The 26,279-nt window shown below is 41.9% G+C and overlaps 1 long non-coding RNA gene across 2 annotated transcripts in view; it reads left to right on the top strand.

The window, feature by feature from the left end:
- The window catches only part of LOC106998496 (uncharacterized), a 124,744-nt gene that overhangs the window by 88,901 nt on the left and 9,564 nt on the right, over window positions 1-26,279 (top strand). For both annotated transcript variants that reach the window (XR_013417298.1, XR_013417297.1), the window contains one exon: window positions 24,539-24,705. This is a non-coding gene — a long non-coding RNA (uncharacterized LOC106998496). The remainder of the gene's footprint in view (window positions 1-24,538; window positions 24,706-26,279) is intronic.

The following is a 26,279-nucleotide window of genomic DNA, read 5'->3' on the forward strand; positions in this document are numbered from 1 at the left end:
TGGAAGATTTCAGGGGGCCACAACTCAGTTCAGCACAACTGGGCTGTGTGCTGTAACCCTAGGCAGCTGGTAGCAGGCCCACAGCTTTATTCTCTGGTACTTCAAGGTTAAGTACCTACTGCACTAGAGGGGCTGAAGTGTTCCCGGCCTGCTGGCAACAACAATCTGATGAGGGATGCTGGCAAAAGTGCTTTGTTGGAGCATGGCAGCAAGGTCCTTGCATGTATGTGTGCACTGGTTGGGGCAGGGCAGCAGAGTCTGTGCACACATGCTTGTGCCAGCAGCAGCAGGGCAGTGGAGCGTGCATGCACATGCATGGGCAGGGTCTGTCTCACAGGGTTATTGTGAGGGTTAAAAAGAGATAATATGTATAAACTGAAACCGTGCCTGGCACATCATAAGTATTCAATAAATATCATGTTATTATAAGTTAATCTGAGTGGATCTGACATTGAGTTTGGTTGGAGGGCCACAAATACAAACGTAGTGCCTGACAGGAGCATATGCTACAGTTTACTTTGCCATTCCTGCATGGCATTTTGTTGCTTTTGATGTTTTACTGTAATAAACAATGCTATGATTAACATCTTTGTGTGCAAAACCCAGGTACTTGGGAACTTTATTTATAGGGGGGAATGGAAAGTCATTTGTCTTTAAGGAGGTGCTTCATTAACCAACATAGGTTTTTGGCCTCACCCAATACAGCAAGTAGAATTACCATAAAGTATAGAATAAATCTTGTTGAGGATCTCAGTGACTCAGATTTTGCCAACTTCTCAAGAACCTCTTTCTAACTGCTTCTTAACATGTGACAAAGCAAAGTTTTTCTTTTGAGGAAATAATAATATTCAATACACAGTAAGTAATCTTATTATAGTTTTTAGAATGTTCTTTGGCTCTAAGTTAGGCACCTTGAAAATGCCCATTCTGAGTTAATTAGTTAATTAAGTTAATCAATACTTATTCAAATGTCAAATGGTTTAGAAATTAAACAATTTTGGGATGGGACTTCAGAAATGACTTAATAGTTATATGACCTTGGGCAAGTTATTTTAACCTCTTTGAGTTAAGCAATTATTTTGGCCTCTCTGAGACTCAGTTTCCTCATAAGTATAATAAAAATAATAATGCTTATGTTAATTAATTATTTATGCAACAATTGTATATTGAGTTTCTATTACATGACAAGTACTTTTCTAGGTGCTTGGGATGCATCAGTGAAAAAAAATCTCCCTATTCCAAAGGACCTTACATTATAGTGGTAGCGAGAACAGATGGTAAATGATAAACATAATGCTTAAATAAATTATATAGCATGTTAGAAAATGGTAAATGCAATGGAAATGGAAAACATAGAGTTGGATAAGAAGGATCAGGAGTGCATGGAAGGATCACTATTTTTAAAAGTCCTGTTATGGTAGGTCTCACTGGGGTAATATTTGAATAAAGATTTGAAAGAGGTAAGGCAGTCAGCCATGCAGCTATGTGAGGGAGAAGTATTCCAGGTAGAGAGAAGCAAGTAGAAGGCCCTTATGTGGGAGCATGACGGGCATATTTTAGGAATAGTAAGGACAGTGTGGCTGAAGCAGAGTGAGTGAGGGGGAAGATGGTTGGAGACAAAGTTAGTGAGGTAACAAGTCCCAGATCATGTTGGACCTTCTAGGCATTGTCAGAGCTTCAGATTTTGCTCTGAGTGAAATGGAAAGTCATGGAGGGTTCTGAACAGAGGAACAATTGAACTTATATTTTATCAGAATCATTCTGACTTCTGAGTGAGGATAAACTCTGGGGGTACAGCTGATATTGTCACTCCTCCTTCCCGTTCCCCTTCTCATGGAGGATACAGCCTGGCAGCTGAAAATGTGAGGCAGTGATGGAGTTTGGGCAGCCATGCAGGGGCATAGGATGGGGTTGGGGAGCTGCAGGCTGTGGGTCAGCAGCTGAGGGAGTGGTGTGGAGGTGGTAGGTGGAAGACACAACCAGCATGGTGGGTGGTAGAGCGGGGAGAGGGAGTTGGTTACATTGAGCAAATTAGTAAATTGATGGTGAATGTAAGAATAATGGGAGCCAAGTTTTTCACTGCTGGAGAAGGAATTTATAAACAGAAATGAGGAAGGCTAGAAGGAACTCTGAAGTTGGACTGGAATTGGAGGTATCAGTATGAACATATGATTGTCTGTCTAGCAAACTAATTATAGATGTTTAAATGTGTGCCATGTATATACACAACATGTCCAAGCTCTGTTCATTGAGAGGGCTTAGTAGCAATAACACCTTAGCAACAATTAGTACAATGAGCACCCAGACATTGGTTTCTAAAAACCATCTTTCACTGGAAGATACCAAGGCTCCTTCGAGTAATGACCAATGGCTGATTCTAGGTTGGTTGGGGTGGGGAGACTTGGAAAGTGTAAGATGAGCCTGCAACATCTTGTACTGGACAATAAGGAAAGGCTCAGTGAATGGTGGGAACATTTCAAAAGGACACATGGGCTCCTATTGGTCAAATCAGGGAGAATTTTTGCATTAAAGAATAATAATGGATTACAACTCATTGAATAAAATAGAAATCTGTGAATCCATTCTGATACAGATGAATAAATGAATGAAAAGGGAAAGCTTGACTTTACTATAAAGTGCCAACTAATTAACGTATAAAGAATAATGGAAATAGTGAGTCAGTGTTTGGCAATTTTCACAGATGTGGTTGCTTTGGGCTAAAGTCATCAATGAAGTCTGACAGAGGATGGATGCTAAGGCTGAAAGGTGAAGGTTTCATGAGGAACAGGATATTTTGACATATTCTGAGAATACCTTCCCCTAACATATAAATCAATTACAAAGAAAAAATGGTGAATTTAAGTGGAGAAAGCTGGCAGACATCAACATGACCAGGAGACCAAGGTAAGATAGGTTGACATTGTATCACTTCTGCTGTGATGCACTGAAAAGAGAATGGCATTGTTTCTGTGGAATTCTTGCCCTGGATGAAGTGCCTGAGTCTGATCATAAGGAACCATCATCCTACAGTGGGTGATCCTACAGAATTTAACACTTCCTACTGTGCCAAGTGCATGGAAGATGGTGAAAGACTGAGACACTTCCAGATCAAAGGATTCTGAAGAGATATAACAGCTAACTGTGATGTGTTCTTGAAAAACACCTGAACCACAGAGGGAAAAGAGACATTTTAGGGACGATTAGCAACATTTGAATGGGATTTGATGGTAGTGTATCGATGTTAATTTCCTGATTCAAAGCGTTGTATGCTGATTATATAGGAGAGTGTTGTTGCTTTTGGAAAATTCACACTGAAGAGTACTTTTGGGGTGACAGAATGTACCCTCAAAAGCTTCTGATTGTGTAGTTAAAATTATTTTAAAGTACTTATGTTTTTAAAAGAAGGCTATTGGAAGTGAGAGATGATGATGATTTAGATCAGGGAGGTGATGTGGCAGTGGTGGGAAATGGTCAGACTCGGGATATATTTTGAAGATAGAACCAATAGAACTTCCTGATGAATTGGATATAGATTATGAAAGAAAAATAGGAGGCAAGAATGATTCCAAGGTTTTGGCCTGAGCATCTGGAATGATATGTAAACTGTGGGTGAGACAGGTTTTTGGAGGGAGTATCAAGAGTACCATATTGGATGAGTTGAGTCTGAGACACTCATTAGACATCCTCCTGATGAACATGTCGAGGCAGTTAGAGACCAGAATTGGAAGTTCAGGAAGGGATTTATGCTGGAGACAGAAATTTGGGAGTTGTCAGAAAGCAGATGGTATTTAAAGTCATGAGGGGATGAGATCACCAGAAGAGGAAATGTAGAGAAGAGGGCATTCTCAGGACTGCTTGGCAGGGGTATTTTCAGCCTAGGTAAACTCACTGAAAAATTACTGAAAAATGTCCAACTTTGTAAAAATCCATGCCTAAAGTCTTCAAAGAGGTAACAGTTTGACACATGCAAAGAGGATTAACAATATAAAAAACAAGATTATTCTAAACATTAAAGTTTATGTTGTGTTTACTATGTGTCAGGCACAATGTTGCTTTATATAGATTATCACATTTAATCTTCATCTCGATCTTGTGGGGGTAATATCATTTCTATTTTTCATGTGAAGAAACTGAGGCTTAAAGGATTTAAATAATTTGTTAAAGGTCTCACAGCTAGTAAATAGTGAGCCTGGGATTCATATCCTTGTGATCTGCCTACACTGCCTTCCATTCTAATGGCTGCACTATCCTGCCTCAAGTACTGGACGAGGACAGAAAGAAGCCAGTTATGGGGCTCTAGATCCCTCTTGACTGCCCAAAACAACCACATCAAAGCAACATTTTTACACACACCACACCATACACACAGACACACACACACACACGCACACACACATGCACACACAATCAAGAGCTGCAGCCTTAGAAGATATAAGAACATTCCATCTTTCAGGCTGACTGCCCCTTACTTACTGCCATGTCAGCTCCCTGAGAGAGGTCCTAGAAACTTTGGTGTGATGGAGGAAGGACTTACAGTGGAGGAAACCCATGTTTCCAAGGACCATGGTCCAACAATAGGCAATGGAGAGAGCACCCCAGGCTCCAAAGAGCAACATCAGCATCTGGGTTATGAACACAACCAACCCTGTGTTTTTAAGAACTCTGTCTTTCCTGAAATATCCTTCTTTTGGCTTGCTGTTATTTGCCACTTTTACAAGCTACTGAGCCACATCACTGGTGTGAACAGTTTCAAAGCTTACATATTTCTTCTTGTAATCAGTTTAGTCGATCTTGTAACTATAAAGAGTGAGATGGTAAATCCTGAGCTCTCATTCTGAGTCAGAATTTATGACAAGAACAACGTGCTTGTGCCCAAACAGAACCATGCATGTATGGTAATACAGCACTTGAAATTTATGTACTTCCTTTTATCCAAGGAACAGAAAGTGCTTCTATAAAATGGATTAAGAGCCAACTGTCTACAGCAGGCAATGGGAACAGTTCAAAAAAGGACTGCTGAGAGAATCATTTAATTTCTGCAAGGCCAGGGTTTGCACTAGACAACCATGTGTCCCAGTGTTTCACAGAAATGGTTCCAGGAGACCACTGCCATTTCAACCCCTGCTCAACAGGGATGAATTCAACTGCATCTTTGCCCACCAGTTGTATATGAAGATATTCTTTCATCCCTGCGGTTTAGTGCTGGTTGCTGCACAGGACTAGCCCCTGGTATTAGCTGAGGAGATCACCAGCAGAATGGATCCTGTCATTCCTTTCCACTGACTAACTGGTTGGCTCTTCTCCTTAGTAAGGGAGAGCCTTTATGATTCACTGTGCTAGCATGAAAAAACTCTAGTCTTGTAGATAAGCCCACTATAATTTATGACCCCACTGTAAAATAGGATGGCTTCTCTATATCACACACTTTAAAATGTACATGCTACAGTCGGTCCTTGCATTAGTTACCTGTCGCTGCATAACAAATTATTCAGAACTTAGTGCCTTAAAACGTTTATTATGTCCCAGTGTCTGTGGGTCAGGAATCCTGGCATGGCTTGACTGAGTCTTCTGCGTCAAGTCCTCTCTCAAGATCTTAGCCAGGGCTGTAGTCATCTCCAGGCTAGACTAGGGGAGGATTTGCTTCCAATAATGAGGTATTTGGCATGATTCAATTCTTTGAGGGCTATGAGACTAAGGCCCCAGTTTCTCACAAGCTGTTGGTTAGAGATCTCCTTCATTCCCAAGAGAGAGCACCAGCACGAATGAAGTGACAGTCTTTTGTAACCTAATCACAGAAGTGACATCTCATCACCTTTGCCATATTCTATTTGTGGAAGCATGTCACCAGTTCACATTTAAGGGCACGGGCTTACCCAGGGCATGAAAACCAGAAGGCAAGGATCACTGGGAGCCACTTTAGAAGCTGACTACCACCGTCCGACGTACATTGTCACACTTGTCCTTATAATGATCCTCCAATGCATTGTTAGTCCTCTCATTTCACAGGTAGGGCAAGTTCTCAGACTTTAGTACTTGCACCTACTGACACTGACATTTATCTTTAGTGACTCATAGTGTTCATTCATGTATGCATTTATTCCATGACTATGATGTGAAAGTACAAAATATTAGGTATGCTACTGTGCTAGGTGCCAGTAAGTTTTTATTCTTGGTAAAATATAGGTGTGTACAGCATCCTAGTAGTTCTTCAATGAATATTTCTTGAGAGTAAGAACTGTTTGTAATATATATATATGTATATAGTAGTGCTTAATTTATTGTGTTATACCAATAGTACGTGGTAGTAGTAATTGGTATTTATATTATTAGATATAAAAGTTATTATAAGAATATAATAATTCTCATGAGTTGTTAATCTATTTTTATAGTTTTGACATATATAACTGGGAGTCCTCTTCTGGTTTTTGAGGGTCTAGGATTCAATAACTTCTATTTCAGAGATGAATAAATACAGTTGAATAGTGGTTACGATATAGACGACACCCCAGAAACTGAAATGGAGAATTTCATTCTAGTCCTATTTATAGCCCAAACTCTATGTACATGTACTACATGGGAAAAGCTCACATGTAACTTGAGTCAGCTCCACATTAAACACACATTGAGTACCTGCCATAGGCATTATTAGTAAGGCTCATCATCGTATTGCTGGTGAGATCATGTACAAAAATAATTTTGCAAATTGAAAAGTACACATAAATATAAAAGAATTTTTAAAATTGTTTGTGCTGCTTCCTTAACTCAGGGAAGCCTACAAGGTGCCAAGTGCTGTGGTAAGTGCTTCTTAAAATGTTACTTAATCCTTCTCACAACTGCTCTGAAAAGTAAGGTCAGAGCTCCTGGTTGCTGGTAGTTCAAAAAGGGTTCATTTCTGTCTGCTGAGAGGGCTCTGTGATCTGTGAGTCCGTGGTGGCCAAACACAGGGAGACTTCCAAGTGAAACCCTCCTTGATGACATAGTGAAACTGCGAGTTTATTCAAGTGGGAATACACCCCCTCCTAACTTACCCCACACAGAAACAGATCTGTGCAAACATGCTTGTCCTTTTTAGGATGATACAATAACTTTTGAAATAATGGAAGATACTCTGGAATCTTGGAAGTCAGTGAGAGGAACTACTGGCGCAGTAGTTCTTGACTAACAGAAAGGCAGGAGTTCTCACAGACAAGGCGTAGCCTAGAGACAGTGACTTGGCCATCTCCGACCTATGCAATTACTCAGGGGCCAAAAGGAAAGACAAGCCCAGTTTAATAAAACCCAACAGCAGGGATGTAGAGAATCAATAAATGTTGGTTGATGTCCACAGGGCAGCTTGGAAGCAACTGGAAGACCTTTTGCAGCTGGTTATTTTTGAACAACAATCTAAGATGTGTAAAAGCAGAAATAAAAATAACTGAAGAAAGGAGCCCTGACTTGCTGCCTTGAAATCATGAGTGTGCTGTGGTTGATTTGTAGCTTTTTGCAGTATGGTCAAGATGACCCCTGATTCAGTATCTCCTTTTCCTACCACCTGCCTCCCCTGGGTGGGGGAGGGGAAAACCATGCTAAAATATTCTATAGAACCAGTACTCTGAGAAGTAGCCTCTATAGCAACCAAGCAGGTAGGAGGTAGCTGTTGTAGTTTCTGTCTTTTACCTTTTTCCTCCAAATATCCAGATTTCTAAGGGGTGAGAAAACACAAACACCAAAAACATCATTAGAATTTTGGATTAAAGACAGCTATTTCCCTTGTCTCATTTTTGATACACCAGCTGATAATTGGGCTATATCTGAGTCTAAAAATAACACATAGTACATTAAAATAATATTCCTTGGCTACATTTCCAAAGTGGTATTCTGGGATTTCTGTGCATTAATCCTGTAACAATAACAGGATTTGGGCTTTTAACTCCCCTGGTGTAGCTTCGAAAATCTAGCCTAAAGCAGCTAATGTTGCCGTTTAAATCATCCTCTCACTATCCTTAGGGAAATGTGGAGATTAAAAAAATGACAGCCCAACTGCTCAAATGACCTATACCTGGGAGAATAAGAGAAACAACCTATTTCCTCTCAGGAACTGGGCCGATCAATAGAAATATTTCAAAAGGACCATCGTGCAATAAAGGCCTTGGAATTTGTATCCTACATCAGAGCACCCTAGATATTTCCAACATAGACCTATCAGGTTTTCCACGAGGGAGGGAGACACTGTAACAGTTGAATAACTGGAACTGAACTGGGTTGCACGTGTGTGAGCCTCTGTGTGTGTGTCTGTGTGTGTGTGTTTGTGTGTTTAGGAAAGGAAGGGAAAGGAGGCCATTATTATTATGTATGTTTCTGGTAAACATGCTTTTTTTCCCTACTGAAACTTGGGCGTATCTCAGAAATTAGGTGCTGTTAATCGTGTCAGCTAAAAAAAAAAAAAAAAAAGCATGTTCTAAAATATGCACACAGTTCTAAATTGAAGCTCTAAATAGCTCCAAATTGAAGTGGCAGGAGTTTTTCAATGATACCATTAATTGCATTTCATTAATTGGGAAAAAGAGCTTTTGTGTAGCTGTGGTTATGATGGGCTGGATTTAATCAGCGTAGGTACCACTAACAGGCTGGCACTGCTTTTGGCCTGCAATGCCTTTGAAATTCTAAAACGGAAAAGGAGGCCAACACACTGAGCAATTATTTCAGAACAGATTGCCCGTTAACATTTCATAATATCACCGAAATACATCCTTTCTGGGACAGAGACTTGCTTTGGCTATGAACATCCAAGAGGTGGCAGCACCCCATGCTCCATCGGCTTTCTGCATCCCTCCAGATGAGAGCTCACCGCAGAGGTCTCATCATTGCGTCACCTGAAAGCCAGTTTGGAGGACGGAGGTGGGGGGAGGTGATGGAGGGAAGATGTAGCATTTTGTATTTCAGTTCTTCTGGAAGAGTTCAGGAAACAGCTGCATGGATTGTTTTAAATGGACTTGAAAAGGTTTTTCTTTTCTTTTCCTCCCTGAAATCTACTGCCCTGTGCAATATCTTTCTATGAAGGCCACATGAGTGCACTTACGTGTTCTCTGGTTCACTCCCTGAGGGAGGAAGGAAGAGTTTCAATTGCCTGGGATCCCCTGAGACTCATTTTCAATTCACTGCACTTGTCTTTTATAAACACAGGAAGGTGGGATGAAGATGGCATTATTGACAATTATTTTTTGAGCATGTATGTGTGCAGGGCACTGAACACATCATCAAGAATGTGATACAGTTGCCTGCTAGGATAATTCTCTTCTTCCCTAACCGTTCCTCCAGGTCCCCCCATACACATAGAAATTCCATGCTAAAAATATTTTACACAACAAATAGCTGTTGAGATGACATCAAGCCCTGAACAATAAGGAGCAGTATAACCTTACGTGCTGGGTGTCATGTGCCTGATAGGAAAAGCATCTAGTGACATGGGTGAAGGAGCATCAGAGCTGGTCTAGCCTGGCCAATGTCCAACTATCTGTGGAAACTGGCCCTCGTCATGCTAGGAAGTATGAGGGCAAGAGCTGGAATACACTGAGGCAACCTTGCTGTTGGGGGTTATTGGCAGCTGTTGGGGGTTAGAGACAGGACTGTCGCGGGAAAGTAGTGTGCAAAATGCCACAGGAGGCTGGAGCTGGGCTCAGCAACAGTCTGGGGTCCAGCACAGCTCAGCCGTGGGCCTACCCCCATCCTATCCAGCATAGGGACTTTGCGTCTGTGTACACCACTACTGCTTGGCCTCGCCTTCAACTCTGTGTACCTTTTCCTTAACTCATTTCTTCAGCTTAGTCTTGACCTTGACACCCTCGTACCCTCTGTCCCGTAGCTTTCCTGCATGGCACCTGCTCTCTGGGTACATCTTTTTAGCTTCTGGTCCCACTAACAATTCAGTGACTATTTTCCCTGTATTTCCTGGTTAATTTTGAGGGAAGCGTGGAGGGGGAAGGGAAGGAGGAAGGGAAGAGAGACTCTGGCTGAGTTAATTGCATTCTCCCTGTCTGAAAAGAGCTTTGGAGGCCAGGTCACCTCCCGGGGATGAGTTAGGCTCGGCTTGACCACCTTTGAGTCACTTTGAGACCTGTGCAGGGCTGTTCCCCAGCCTGGGCTGTGGGCATGGTTGTTCCCTTCAGGAGGACTGTGGATGTGGTGGACACCAGTTTTGACATATTGCCCCTTTCTCCATACAAAGGAAGGCTCAACGATGCTGGATATCCTGGTGTCAGGGTACTTACCCTGGTAAGTTGCTCAGACTCTAGGAAGAGACAAAGAAACCTCTTTTCTTCTTTATAAGAAAGCAGTCATGAAGCTTGGAGAATACACTTAAGAGTGATAATTTACACTCAATCTTCAATGATTCCAGAAACTTGGAGAAAGAGGTACAGATGCTTCATTTGAACGATGATGCATGTATTTTGTATAGCACAGCTTGGTTTGGACTAGGCTGAGGCAGGGGAGTGGCTGAATTAGACACCAGTCTCCTTGTTACAGTCAAGTCTTCCTTAATAAGGTCTCAAGCTTGCATTTTAATCCAAAGACAGATTCGCGAGTGCTACCTCTTGGTGCTACTTCTAGGCGCCATGACATATGCAGCAATGAGCTCCTCACCTGTTGCCCAGTGCATTGGCAGCATCCCTGGTTGATGCAGCCAAGCCATCTGGAGCAGGGCAAGGGGGGGCACACAGGGTATGACAGCCAGATAGCTGCCAGATGCTGCAGTTTCTTGGCCTTCCTCTAGTCCTTTCACTATTATGCTGAGGGCATGTGGCAAAACAAGGCAGGCCCCACGAGGCAGCTTATTTGCTTTTGGCTACCTCCAGTTGAGCCACCAAGAACTTGAGGAGCTTTTTCTTCTTCAGCTATTTTTCTTGAGAGCCTGAACATCCCCTCCATCTCTTCCACTTGTAGCACTTGTAGTCAGTCTCAGCCGTAAGCCACTGACAAGAGTGTATTAACTGCAGGTGTGAGGATGAAGCAAGGGGGAAACTACAGTTAGTTTTCAGAGGCGACTGAGCCCCTTCACCTCATAGATAGGGATTTCTATATATGGTGAATTTTGTCACTGAGTGCTCTGTTTTATGGCATCCTATTTACCAGTATTTGAAGCTTTTATTTAACAATTTTATTATGTGGTCCTCTCTGGTGTTGAGTTTGAGCTCACTAATTAGATCATTAAGTTCCTTGAAAGAAAGACAGGGCTTCTGTACTCCTAAGCATTTCCTGCAATGTGTAGCACAGCGTTGTCATTGTATGAGGAATTGGCACTCAGTGGGTATTTGTTAAATTGATTTGACCCAATCTCAATTTCATGTTCAGCTCAGGAGATTTCTTATTAAGCTCCAAGGAGTCTAGATCCTTTCTATACCTGAAGGTATAAATTCATTTTGACGAATTTTCCAACTTTAACTTTCTCCTCCACACTTCAGGAAGAACAGCACCCGAGACATGACTTTTTCAGGGACTTGGAATTCCACATTTCCCATGGGATTCAAGGCATCTGGGAGTTTGACTTCCTATTTTTTACTTTTCATCTCTGTCCCCTTGAAGTTAAGCATGGTCACGTGACTGACTTTGGCTAATGAAATATCAGATGTAATGTGTGATAACCTCCTTTGCCAAACTAATCTCCTTTCCCAGAAGGATAGGTGAAGTTATGCAGTGGTAACAACAGCTTCCAAAACTTAGTTGAGATTCTGTTTGACAGAGTGGCTCGGGGACCCAACTGACAGACAGTCTGTCATCTCAGTGTGTGCTGCCGGGATCACTGTGGCAGGGGAAGCTGGCATGGATAATCGTTCACCAACTCTTCGCTAACTCTTCCACCCTGAAGTGACACACATTGCAACAGATAGTTCATTAGCCAAAGTAAGCCACATGGCCATGCTTAACTTCAAGAGGATGGAGAAGTGCAGTCCTTCCCTGGCTCTGGAAAAAACCAAAAACCAAAACTACTGGTGACCTCTGTAGAACTGACCACACCTCCTCAGAGAACCCAGAAGTTGCTGTCTTTCAGTTCATTCTTTAATAAGGCATGGGACGACCTTTGGGAATAATATAAATACTTTATCCTTTGAGGTTCACAGGAGTTATGAAACAAACCCGTATTAAAGATGATTTATGTATTAATAATTAAAAATTAGATTTTTAAATATTATGTAAATATCAGGCTATTTTCCCCCAAATCAGTGATCAGTGGTAATCAGTTGTGGCGCTCTCCAAATGCCATCTAAACAGATGGCTGATGGAAGTGATTGGACATGTTTAGAGTTGCCAGCCCTTCTCATGCTTCTGATGCGTCTTACACCTCACAGTCACTCAAAGGCCCAGTAGCTCAGACCTTCTCCATCATCAGAGCCACTTCAGACTCCTGGGCTCTGGGGATCTGATCTTTATTCCCTGCCCTGTGATTGACTCTGTCAGTCACAAAGCAAGGCTCCAGGTTCTTCAAAAGCAAGCAGGGAGTCATCCAGACTCACTCAGTTGTCCTGTGTTCTACACGCACTCCATAACTTCCCTCCTTCCAAAGATACAATTCTAGGCCAGGCTCAGTGGTTCATACCTATAATCCCAGCCAGGGCAGGGGAGTCATTTGAGGTCAGGAGTTTGAGACCAGCATGGCCCACATGGTGATACCTGTCTCTACTAAAAATATAAAAATTAGCCAGGCGTGGTGGTGCACGTCTGTAGTCCCAGCTACTTGGGAGGCTGAGGCGCGAGAATTGCTTGAACCCAGGAGGTGGTGGTTGCAGTGAGCCAAGATCGCGTCACTGGGCGACAAAGTGAGACTCTCTCAAAAACAAACAAACAAAAAACCAAAAACAAAGATACAATTCTAACCATAAGAACCAGGAGTATATTCACAAGTGTAATGAGTTTGGTAGCCAACGCTCTTTTAACCCAACTCAATGGACTATTACTTTGACATGCCAAGAGTCAACCATGATATGATTGAAAGAGCTTTTGCATTAGAATATAAAGACTGCTTCAACTCCCAGCTCTGCCATGTTCTAGCTGTGTTACCTTGGAAAAATCACTTGGCCTCTCTAAATCTTCATTGGTAAAATTAGGCTAATTACACTTATCTTCTAGGATGGAGTTTCCTATTGATAAAATGTAAATTATAATGCCTACCTCTTGGGGTCATGGAGATTTAAATTATTTTGACAAAGATAATTTATGGGAAAAATATATATGTATAAGTATGTATATCCCAAGCTGGGAACTTCTTCCCTCCTTTTTGCTTGCTAATTAAGAGTCATAAATAAAATGCTGATGAGCTGCAGTCTGCCGTCTGTGCTGTAGCTGGAGGGCTGTTTTGACTTAGCCTGACAAATGGCTAACCAGCCGCTCCCACTATGCCCAACTCAAGTGTTCAGCACTGAGAAATCCAGCTACTGCCAACAGCATCTTATAAACTTGTCACTATTTACTTACTTGGTGACAGTGTTTTTGTTCAGTGATCATCCCTGAGATTTTACTCGTCAGGGTGTGTCTGTTTCTCTCAAAATGCCAAAATGCCATTTAAATATAATCCTTTCTCAAACCACATGAAAATAGTGAAGGTCTCTAAATGAGACTTGATGCCCTTGTAGTTCATCCCCATTGCAGTGCAGTTGGGATGGGATGTTGTCTTTACAAAGCTGTAGCTGCATGTGCACAGGGCTTTATTAAATGGACACAAACTTCAGAGCTGCTTCAATAAGCTACTAGTCGGGATTTCCAGGTAACCTGTTGAGTGGTGTGCTAGAGACAGCTCATACAAGCTTGGAAGAACTGATAGTTACATTTTCAGGAATTTTGCAAGGTGGTTGAAATCATGTTGGTAGAGTGAAATTGGCCATGGTGAGAGTGTTGACACCATGGAAATTAGCAAACACTACAAAGTCAGGCATTTTCTCCCAGAGGGCTGGTTGCTAAACATTTACCAGCTCAGCACTCTATAGTATAACCAAATCTTTGTGCACCTGGGTAAAATGCAGATATGACTGAGAATGGGAGAAGGGGCATCCCAAATCAGAAGTATAAATAAAACCATGATGCAGGACTCACTTTTCTTGAGTCCCTGCTGTGTGCCAGGTTCTATGCTAGCCTAGATTGAGACTGACATATATCAGGAGGTACCTAGCAAATTAACGATGTGGGGCCTAACAAAAATGTATTCATATGAAGGACAGAGAGCCTCCTAGGAGCTTGACTGCAAGTTGGTCATGGGAAGGAGGGAATAATGCTAGTTATAACATGGTACTTATCACTCAGGTTTTGAGCTAGGCCCTAGCTGAGATTTGTAGAGGGTGGGTTGGAGAAAGCTTTAAGTGAAAAACAGAAAAGGTTGCTTTGGGATAACTCTGTAGGACAAGATGGCATTGTTTGGATTTGGCATCTTGTTTGTTCCAGGACCTCAGCTGCAGTAGTTTTGGGACAGCAGAGGCTTGGCTGACCACAGAGTGCAGTGGGGTGGGCTCCCTTGCGAGCTCTTTTGCAAGAGCACTTTCTGGAGGACCACAGTGTGAACAAAGAGGGGGAAAAGGACAGTAGAATTTATTTTGATGACCCCATATGTACTGGTAAGGCAAAGGGGTAGCTGGTTGCACATACATTTTCTCAACTTATCCTCACAACACCCTTATGAGAAAAGCATTATCATATCCTCTTTGTAGGTGAAGAAACTGAGGCTTGGAGGGTCCGAATAACTTGCCCAGCATTACAGAAAGTAAGTGGCAGATCTGGGATTCACACATGGGGCTGACTGCAAACCCTTCATGGAGCCTCTGTGACCACCCTGAATTCATGTCTGCATATTCTTATCTTTTTCTTCTAATTTTTGGGGAAGAAGTGTCTCTCTTCTTTCCAAGGTCAACCTTTCCACTCCTGCCTGTACCTGCCTGAATTCTGTACCTTCCTAATTCTTGCTCCAGGGTCTTTGTAAAGCACCCAATTGCTCTATTGTGCATCTTTAGCTTTTCTTCTGTCAGTTTATTCGTTAATCTTTGCCATCTATTAACAGAAATGAGTGACTGTGTGGGGACTTTCTTAGCCTTCTCTCTTAGCCTTTCTGTTGTACTGAACACAGAACACATTCTCCTTTATTCTTGAAACTCTCTACTTTCCAGCTTCTGTGATTGGTTTTTCTCTTCCCTCTCTGGTTATTCTTCTGATCACTTCTGGCTCTTCTCCCTTTCCCAACCCATGAAATAGAAGCATTACTCCAAGAGTCTGGTGTTGGCTGTCTTCTCCTTCTTGTGGTCCCCATGACCTCAGCACTTTATGCAGACAAATATATGAATATATCTACAGCTCTAGTTAGGAAATGAGCAGAAGTAATCCAACTGGGTCCCCAGGACCAAGAGCAGTCTCTGGCATGTAGTGGGTACTCAATAAACAGTAGGGATTTCAGGTGAAGAGAACATTGTGAACAGAGGCTGTGCATGTATGTATTGATTTATTTGGAGGATACCCCTTTCAAGCTCTTGAACTCCTCAAACTCAGGAACTGTGCCTTTTCCTCTTTTTTAATTTCCTGATCCAGCATAATACATAGTAGCTGTTCAATAAATGTTTGCTGAATGAATGAATGAGTCCAAGGTTGATGATAAATTGATGCAAAATTGCGGCAGTCCTTATATAGGAATTTACGCTTTACTGTATGTGCAGTGGGCTTGCAGCCATGCAAGGCTTTTTCTCATTTGAGTAACTCAATTGAAGCTGAGCTTCAGGATGACTCATCTGGCTGCCGTCAGCATTGAAACCTTGTGCCATCTTCCTCCCTTGCCCTTGCTGTTCCATCTCTAATCAGGGGCCCAATCTTGTTGATTTTACTTCCACGTGTGGCTTTATGGCTCGCATTTGTGTTTTTGTTTCTGTTCTCATGGCCACCTCCCAAGGTCAGCTCTAATTACCTCTTGTCTGTATGTCAGCATAGGTCACTCCCCACTCTGGTCGCTGTTGATCCCTTTTCTGTAAGCCACGGGCTTGGCTATGCTACTGATGACTGGCTCTGTTTGAAAAAAAGAAAACAGAACAAAGCAGAATTGGTTCTGGGAAAGCAAGGATAAAGAGGGCTAAAGTAACACTCCATTATCTGCCTTTAATCCCACAGGCCCTTAAAGCTGTTGCCTGCTTTGGGTTTTACCCTTAAGTTGCTTGAGTGGGCTTATCCCCTCATTGCTCCTTATAACAAAGAGTAGGATCCATTCTCACAATAAAGTTAAATTGTAGGGAAAGAAAGCAGACCAATGGGAAGCTTGTGCTTGACTATGTTGTTGAAAAGAGGCAAAGGAAATGGAAGAACAATCCTTTAGAGAAGGGAGAACAAGAGAAGGGAAAATGTAAAAGAGGAGATAGGAGAAGGCCATTAAGATAATAATTCTAGATGGAAGGAAGAAAAAAAGGAGAGAAGACTAGAGCTGAGCTCCTGCCATTTTTCATAGCTAATTATGATTAAATGGGCCGTTTCTGAAAATGCTCAATAAATGTGCACTTTTACCTTAAGGTTTGCTCTATTGCTGTGCATTGCATGGGCATTGCATGAACTTTATCGGTCCAGAATTTTACCTAATAAAACAGTGAGCTAATGGACTTTAGGGGGCCTCTCTGGGGACTCTTGAGCTTAAGCAATTTAGGTCAGTGTTATGCAAAGTGTGATCTGCCTTCTGCAAGGAGGTAAGTACAGAAATCCACAGTCTGTATTTAGAAACTTTATAGCATTGCACATTGCTACAATGATGTGCAGGAGGTGGGTGGTACCAGTCGAGAGAGCCAGAGCCAGAGAGATCGTGGGCATTTCTTCCCATTTTTGCAGCTCAGTAACTTCACTGTGGTAGCTTGAAATCAGCCATAATGGGAGGTATTTTTATCATGCAAATTGACAAATGCTACAAATCAGGACTCCTCCCACCCTTAAGAACCGGGTGCTAAACATTTGCGGCACGCCACTGCTTGGCTGAGAAGTCCAAGCATCTGATGAGGAAATACTATGGAACGGCATGTTGTTCCACTTTCTTGGTGAGTTACTTGTGACTGGAGCTGCCTACCCAGACATGCATGGTAGGATCACCTATCTGTCAACAAAGGAATAGAGGAAATTGGCCCTTCACCATAGGGAGTTTGAAATGCACTGCCCTAGATCACCTTCAGCTTGTTCTGAGATCCAACAGAGTATTTCAACAGAGGTCTTCATGATAACCAAATGGTTATGCCCACTGGTTTAGAAACCTCCTACTCCAGATTTTGAGTCCTATAAGACAGTTAGGATCAAGGGTAGCTGTGGCAGACCCAGCTGGGGCAGAGAAGCCAAATGTGAAATAGCAGAAGGTATGTGTATTAGTCTGTTAGGGCTGCCATGAAAAATACCAAAGAATTGGTGGTATAAACAACAGAACTTTTTTTTTTTTTCCACAGCTCTGGAGGCTGTAAGTCCAAGATCAAGGTGATGGCAGACTTAGTTTCTCTTGAGGCCACTCTCCTTGCCCTGCAGATGGCCGCCTTCTTGCTGTGTCCTCACATGGTCTTTTCTCATTTGCATGCAAATATAGAAACCCTGGTGTCTCCTCCTCTTCTTACAAGGATACCAATCCTCACCCTTATTACCTCATTTAACTACAATGATCCCTTAAAGGCTCTATCTTGAAATACAGTCACCTTGGGGGTTGGGACTTTATACAAAATTTGGGAGGACACAACCCCGTCTGTGTCAGTGTGTCCCTGTGCTTTACCTGTCGGGGCTCACTCTGCATTCCAATCAAGCACAGTGTAGTGGGTCACAAGACTGAAGACAAGGAGGTTTGACCTGACTCCCAGGTCTGCCTTCCCGTTGGCTGTGTGTCTTCCGGCACCTTAATCTTTCTTATCCTGCATTATTCATCTGTAAGATGAATATAATACAAGGGCTTCCCTCACAGTGTAGTTATGAAGATCAAGTGAAGTCACGGACGTAAGCTTTTAGCACAGTGTCTGGCCCATGATAGGTGCTTAATAAATGTATACTTTTAATTTATGGTTTTGCTCTATTGCTGTGCATTTCATATGCAGTATATTTTTAGGTCACAGAGGAGGTCTAGGTGTGGAGAGCTGATGCAAAGAGTCTTCTGTCTCATTTTTAGATCCCCAATCTATGGTCCTCATCTTCAGTGTCACGGGTAAGAAAAGGCCAAGGTTTTTCTGACACCCCCTGTTTTACACATTCCCTCTGAACTTGCTAAGGCCGACTCTGAGTGGAGAGCCACGATTTCTTGAAGATCAGTAATGCCAAAGAATCCAAAGGCATCACTTGTAAACCAATGCCGTAGTGGCCTGGCCTGCAGTGGGGTAAGAGGCATCAGAAAACACACAGGAACTGAGAGTCAATGCACTGGAAAGAGAACCAGCTCCCTCGAAGGGGCTAATTTTCCCAGTGTGTGAATAAATTATGTAAATAAATATCTGTACATATTTATAACCTCTGCTTCTGAAAGATCCACCTAGGTGAATTTATTTGACTTTTACCCACTAGGAGAAGTTTGTTTAAACAGTATTATCAAGAAAAATCATGTAGTCAAATTGTTAGACTTTAAAGACAAAATGGGCAATTTTATACATGAGGAAACTAATATGTTTTAAAAAATCTCCTGGTGTATTAATTTGAAGATGAAAAGTTTTAAATTAAACACACAAAAATAAGATTCTTAGATGAAAAATAAAGTATATTATACCTCGTTCAATATTCTTTTGGATAATTCAAATTTTGGTGATCAGAAAAAAAGATGCATAGGCTTTTACTGTATAAGATCTTGCCAACATGCTATGCCCTTTACTGCCTGGCATTGATTTTCCCTCTCACCCACTCCAGGCATTCTCACTTCTGTTGGATGCCCCTTCCACTTTCTAGCAATCTCCAGCCTCATCAAGGGCTATCCCTCCTCCAGTTCCTGCCTGAAGTCCTGTCTCTCTGATCTTGTCTTCCCTGACTACTCCTGCTTGGAAAGAAATCTTCCTCACCCGAATCACTCTAGCACTTTTACTATGTATTGTTAATTTGCCAACTAATCTCATCCACCTTTGCAATGCCTTTCATGATATCACCTTGAATTGCATGGTTTTAGGGCTTGTCTATCTTTTTCAGCTGCAGGTACCCTGAGAAAGGGACCTCATCTTACTCTTTGACACTCCTCCCCCGTTTAGTGATAATTAGCTGTGTGCCTTTTATAGAGTAGGATGTCAGTGAATGTCACAGAGTTGATCTGCTTTTTCCTGAAATGGTTAAGATCATTTTATGTTAATAAGTGTGTGTCTAGTCAAACTTATAGCAGTAAGCACTGAGGCTTTCTTTTTTAATTGTAGATACCAAGCTGGAATTCTCTAGTAAATGCTCCTGGAATGTAATCTGGGGGTGCCATTGTTCCAGTGAGTTACAGTAATTTTTAAATCTAACTCTGGTGTGAAAGAGACCTGGGTTGAGTTCTAGTTTTCTTGGTTACCAGCTGTCTCACCTTGGATAAATTACTACCTCTCTGTGATGGTTAATTTTAGGTGTCAACTTAACTAGGTTAAGGGATTCCCAGACAGTTGGTAAAGCATTATTTCTGGGTAAGTCTGTGAAGTTGTTTCTGGGAGAGACTGACATTTGAGTCAGTGGACTGAGAAAGGAAGATCTGCTCTCACCCAGTGTGGATGGGCACCGTCAAATCAGCTGAGGGCCTGGAGAGAACCAAAAGGCAGGGAAAAGGCGAATTTGCTCTCTCTTCCAGAGCTTCTCCTGCCTTGTACATGAGGACTTCAGGGTCTCTGGCCTTCAGACTCTGGGAGTTTTGAACAGGCAGCCCCGAGGTTCTCAGGCCTTTGGCCTCTGATCAAGAGTTACATCATTGTCTTCACTGGTTCTGAGGCCTTGGGACTTGGACTGAGCTATACCACTGACTCCTCTGGTTCTCCAGCTTGCAGACTACCTATCGTGGGCTTCTCAGCCTCCATAATCACATGACCCAGTTTCCATAATAACCCTGCTCTTGTCTGTCTGTCTGTCTATCTATCTATCTATCTATCTATCTATCTATCTATCTATCTATCTATCCATCCATCCATCCATCTATCCATCCATCCATTCTATTGGTTCTGTTTCTCTGGAGAACTTTGACTAATATACTCTCTGAAGCCCAGTTTCTTCATCTGTTAAGTGTGAGTAATAATAACACCTTATCTCATAAGGTGGTGGCAAAGGAGTAAAATAGAAATAGTAGCACTCAATGAATATTAGATTTTTTATCATTAATATTACTGTGACACACAGAGATCAAAAAGTAGAAAACTTACCCATAGCTGTCAGTCTCCGTTCATCTGAAACAAGGGTAAAGAGTAAGACCGGGCCGGGCGTGGTGGCTCACGCTTGTAATCCCAGCACTTTGGGAGGCCGAGGCGGGTGGATCACGAGGTCAAGAGATGGAGACCATCCTGGCCAGCATGGTGAAACCTCATCTCTACTAAAAATACAAAAAAAAAAAAAAAAAAATTGGCTGGGCATGGTAGTGTGTACCTGTAGTTCCAGCTACTCTGGAGGCTGAGTCAGGAGAATTGCTCGAACCCTTGAACCCAGGAGGCGGAGGTTACAGTGAGCTGGGATTGTGCCGCTGCACTCTAGCCTGGCAACGGAGTGAGACTCCATCTCAAAAAAAAAAAAAAAAAAGTAAGACTGCCACACCATTGGCGAGTTGGCCATGCAGGAGCTGGGTCTTCGCTTCCCTGTGCCCAGGGCTGCTGGATAAGGAATATAATATTTCCTGTGCAGAATTCAGAAGGAAGACTTTCCCGTCTAGGAAGAGTTGACTTGTGAACCACCTTTGGCCTCATGCTGTCATCACCTCCCCACATCCCACTTCCCTTTGTAAAGCATAAAACATTTTAATACCTACAAAACACTGTATTTTGTGTTGTTACTCTGGAGTTGGGCAGGTTGCACTGTCAGTACAATCTTATTCATTAAAGATAAGTCAGCAGGACATTTGGCCTGGAATAAATGATGGAACAAAGTCAAACTATATTCAGTGTTTTCTCAGAGATGTTCAAGAAAAACAACAACTTTAGTGGAAGAAGAAGACAGGAGCCCAGGTCCTGTGTTTCACCAGGACAGCCGTGCAAAGCAGAGGCTGCCGAAAAGGTGCAAAGTGGTTTGTCAGCTCTTCTGCATGTTCTAATAAATTAGACATGCATCCCAAAAGGTATACTACAATATTAAAGCTTATTTATACACACTGTAAAGTTTCCCCTGAGTGTCCTGGCAGGCACGTGCATGGCTGGGCAGTATCTGTGGACTGATTCCTTTGTGAATTACATGGAGCTGACAGGGCTGAAACCCACAGCTGACTTGGAGGAGGATGGAAGCTTGTGCTGGGCGAGGGGCTAGGCCCCTCTGTGTAAGTCATATTAATCTCCTCTGAGCAGAGTGGTACAAAATTACTAAAGCTGCTTCTTGAAGACACTTCTAACGCAGCACCTAATGAAAATGTCAGGTGCGATGAGTTATTAGTTGCTGCACTGCTGTTCTGAAGTCCCAGGTATTTCTCTACCTGTTATCTGTGAACGTGAGTTTTGTGGGGAAGGCAGTCACAGGCTGAGGAAAGCATCAGCAGTCGTGTGTGCTGACAGGCCTGGAAAGTGAGTGAGGACAATGAAGCTGGTTGAAGTGCCCCAGGAAATGGCCAGACTTCCATAGTGGAGGTGAGGTGAAGAAGTGAGCCCTGGCAAAGGTGTGTGGGGAGAAGAAGCTGCCTGGTATATGATGCTGAGTAATGATATAACCCAAATCATCTGACTCTGCAGATTTGAAAGTTGCTATTATTATTAAGAATTCAGATGGGAAAATAAATATGGTTTGGGTTATTTCCGTAGTCATTCCAGAAATCCAGGCTCAGTTTGGCATTTATTGACATAACTGTTTATTTTGGATCCGTGTAGAAGTTTGTGTCTTTCTGATTTGTGTGATACTTCAGCCTTTCCTTGGAGTCTCTGCAGCTTCTCTTCCTCCCTTGCTCACGTCCAGTCATTGTCAAATGGCTCTGTGCAAGTTAGTCTTTCTCGACCTCCATTTTTTTGGATCCTGTCTTTGTTCGATCTCGTTTCTCTTTGCCACCCTCCTTGCCTGTACTCTGTCCATTCCAGGCCCTCTGGACCTCTTGCCTGGACCTCCAAGCTCTCCTTCCTCCCATCTCTTCCCTTTCAATCTTCCTACCCAGAGCACAGCAGTAGTAACTGCTAACACCATTTAATAGGAACCCTTTCTATGCCAGGGTTTCTTTCTAACCCTTTCTAACCCTTTCTATGACCTTTTCAGGCCCTGAGGTTGCTATGTCACATACGTTATTTGTAATGTTTGCAATAACCCTGGAAATGGTATTATTACCTCCATTGTACAAGTTTAGAAGGCACCAAAAGAAGGTACATAATGTGCCCACATTCATGCCAGCTAATGAGGGGCAAAACTGGAATGAGAACCCAGGGCTGCTGGGTCCCTCAGTTCCTGCTATTACTTAACCATGCTGCTTTCTCTGCTCAGAATCCTTCAGTGGCTCCCATTGCCTAATAGATCAAGTCTGGGCTCCTTATCTTGGCTTCTGGGTCCCTTAAAATGTAGACTGCTAGGTTTCCAGGCTTTCCTCTCCACCCCTCACACATCCTGCTCTTTAGCCAAAAAAACAGACAAAAACCCCAAAACAAAAAACCATTTTTATTATACCCGTGCTTTCTTTCCTAAGTGCTTTTATATGTGCTATTTCTCCTGCCGGGAGCAGAGACTGTCACGCTTTCCTCTGTATAAGTAAATGTTGCCCAAGAAAACATTGAACAGAGTTGGGCTAGAGATCCATTTATTTTCTGGTTCACAAAGGGCATATTGGATCTTTATTAAATAGTCTAAAATGTCCTTTCAATAGTGTTTTTCTTTAATATCTTTTTAAAAGACATTTAAAGTGAATCAGAAAGCAATTAAATGATTAATTGCTGTGGCTGGATTCTGCTGCCCTCAGCCTCTGTGGATGCTATCTGACCGATTAACCTCCATTTCTGAGCTCTGTCTGATTGAGGGAAGCAGTGACGGAAAACGCTTGGCCTGTCACATGACTGATCCTTGCTGTCATGAGCCATCGTTTTCTAACTGCAAGCTTTCATTTTCAAAGCCCTGGCATGATTTCAGGAGCTGTAAACCCTCATGTGAGTAAGTGAGCAGTAAGAACTGGCAGTTTTTCAATCTTAAGTCTCTCCAGCTTTAAACCCACATTTAGCTGTGATTCTTTTTTTCTCCTTAAATTGGACATGTTTTTAGTGAATACTTTTTTGATAAATAAAGTAGGGTGAAGGTGAATTTGACCGAGACAGATATGGATTGGTCCATTTAGGGCTGACCCTGAAAAAAAAAAAGTCATATCAGTCTTAACATTAATTCCGTAGTCAGAGTAGGCGAGAGAGGAGTGGATGAGTATATAGGGTTCCCAGCCTTCCCAGTACAACCATGGATTCTCGAGTTGGGGACATTAAAAATGTACATGAAGTTTATGATTTAACTGGTAGAGATGGCCCACAATGCCAATTTGGACAGGCATTACTCTAAATGTCTTGGGGAAGGTCAGGAGACATCTACTCCAAGGTGTGACTTCTAGGACAGTTTGTGGGGTATCAGGGAAGGTTATATAATTGGAAAGATTTCTAGTTGCCGTACATAAATAATTGGGCTTCAGTTTTAATGCAGAATTAACTCTTCTCAGTGTGTTATTAGCTGGACAATGCAATTATTACTTTATTTACGTTAGTGTTTATAGGTAATCTGAAAAGAAAAATGTGAATATAATATGAACTATCTCAAAGATTTGTCTCTGCTTGATAGTTTTATTTCAAATTTATATATCAAATGTTCCATTACCCTTTTTTCATTTTATTTTTTAGCTTTCAAAACAAATTAGCTAGAGGAGGAAAGAGGAGAGGGAGAAACTATGCACACCACCAGAATGTTATAGTAGGCAATATCGTGAAAGCAATGTTGGAACTTTATACTCAGGTTTTGATTGTGCATCTATCTCATTGCTGCCTTCTCCTTTATCTTCATCTTTACCAAGTAATTATTGACCATCAAATGCCATTATGATACCGTCTTAAGAAATGGATGTAAAGAATTCTACAGGAAAAAAACCACATTGTTAGTGTATGAAATTTATTTAGAAGACAGTTACAGACACATATAAAAATGATAGCAGCTTATGTTTACGAAGCACTCACTATATGCCAAGCACTTTCTATTAGCTAATAATAATATTTGCTCATTTAATATTAGCTCAAATAGTAATATTAATATTATTAACTCATTTAATCCTCTCGACAACTGTATAGGGTAGGTACTATTATCCATATTTTATGGATAAGGAAATTAAGTCAAAAAGAGATGAAATAATTTGTTTATAGTCACATAGCTAGGAAGTGGTAGAGTCACACGTTGAACCCAGGCAGTCTGAATCTGGAATAATGATAATAATAAAAGGTATAACCAGGGTAGAAACTTATTTTGCTCTTTTCAGGTTTCCTAGACTTTCCATCACCACCAGTGAATTCCGAGTGACAGTAGTGTGGAATTTGGAAGAATGGAAGAGAAACTGAAGTAGAGAGATGGTGAAAGAGAAGAAAAAATGAAGAAAGATGCTTGCAAAAATACTGCCGTGGGTCCTGAGATGAAGATTCTGGGAGGGTAGGTGTGGCAATATCTCCCGTTCTGTGCTTACCTGGGCCTCAGCTAGTACCAGCAGGCAGGCATGGGCAATCAGTTAAGGAGTGTGGCTGGTGACTGGTGTGTCATGCATCGCACTGGTTTCCTGCTCCTCAGGCTGAAATGGATGCCCCTGACAGCTCCCTTTGAGTTCCTGTTCATCTGAAGTACACCATCCTTCTAGATCTGCTGTCACTTTCCTTCTGCAGAGCCACAGTGGGCTCCTGTCTTCTCAGACCTCTTCTCACCTCAAATCACTTAGGACACGGCCACCAGACAGGTTTGGGGTTTCAGAACTTTGCAGATGTTAGAAAGGTAAAATGGTATATATTGCATATGTAGTATTTCTAGTAGAGTCTGGGTCAGCACCTCATAAGCAAATATATTAATATTTTGATCGCAACATATATGAATCATCATCCTCAGGTCAGTAGCGACTATGCAGAACCTCATGTCAGAAAGGTCAGATTTTGGCCACCTATGGAGTTTTTGTGTCAAATATGTGAAAAACTTTTGGTTGCAGGGCTTTTGGGATTTTGGAACTGAGGATAAGGTATCATGGACCATATCATTACCAGTTCCTTCCTCTTTCATCAAGGTCATGTACATGAAGCTGCTGAGAAAGCTGTTCCTACACTTCCTGTGCTGGCTGGGAAGGGATCTGATTCGGGCTGAGCCTTAAGAATCACAGTTCCAAGCTTTCTTCTCATTCCAGATTTTAGTTGGGAAAGTAGGCATTCTGGAAGTAGAGTCCATATCTACACTTTATACATTCCCTGTAGGTTTGATGAGCAAAAAGTAATAAAGGAAACACAAACTCAGAAAAGAAAAGGTTTTTCTAGGAAAGATCTATTTACCCTACTTAGGCCTCTACCCTTCTTCCCTTGGGAGTTTCTTAGCTTAACTTGCAGGATCACAGATTAAAGTACAATATAGCAAGTATTATTAAAAACAACCTGTAAAACTGCATTATCCCAAAGATTTAGCAGCTAATTTTCTGTTGCCTTTAATTCTCACATCATTTTTTTTTCAGGGTATAACCTTCTTTAAATTTTATGCCCTGCTCTCAAATTCCTTCTGGGTTTAATGACTAATCTCTTTATTTATGTTTACCCTGGTGAAGCCTGTAGAAAGAAAATCATAAATTAATGGCATATATTTGCAGCTATAAACAGGGGACAGATTCAGAAACATACAAACATGCCTGTAACCTATTTCCTGGAATTACAATGCTCAACTCCCAATTAACCTTAGATTTACAAGTCTAATCAAATGGCCCAGTCCATTTCCATTGAAAAGCTGTGCACTGTGTATAATCTTTCACTTTACCTAAATCTGTAGTAGACTTTGGGAAATAAACTCCTTTGTGGAGTCAGCCATTCTATTGGATGAAGTCAATGTCCCTTTTTAGGACCTTGAGCTACCACTTTATGTACTCTAAGACACAGTTTGCAAAGGACCAGTCTGCCACACCCCATGTAGAAGGAGAACTGTGCTGACTCCCACCACAGGGTGTGTTCTGTGGTAATGGAAGACTGTGCTGAGTCACTTACACT

This window comes from Macaca mulatta, chromosome 5, assembly GCF_049350105.2.
Source record: "Macaca mulatta isolate MMU2019108-1 chromosome 5, T2T-MMU8v2.0, whole genome shotgun sequence".
NCBI classification, from domain to species: Eukaryota; Metazoa; Chordata; class Mammalia; order Primates; family Cercopithecidae; genus Macaca; species Macaca mulatta.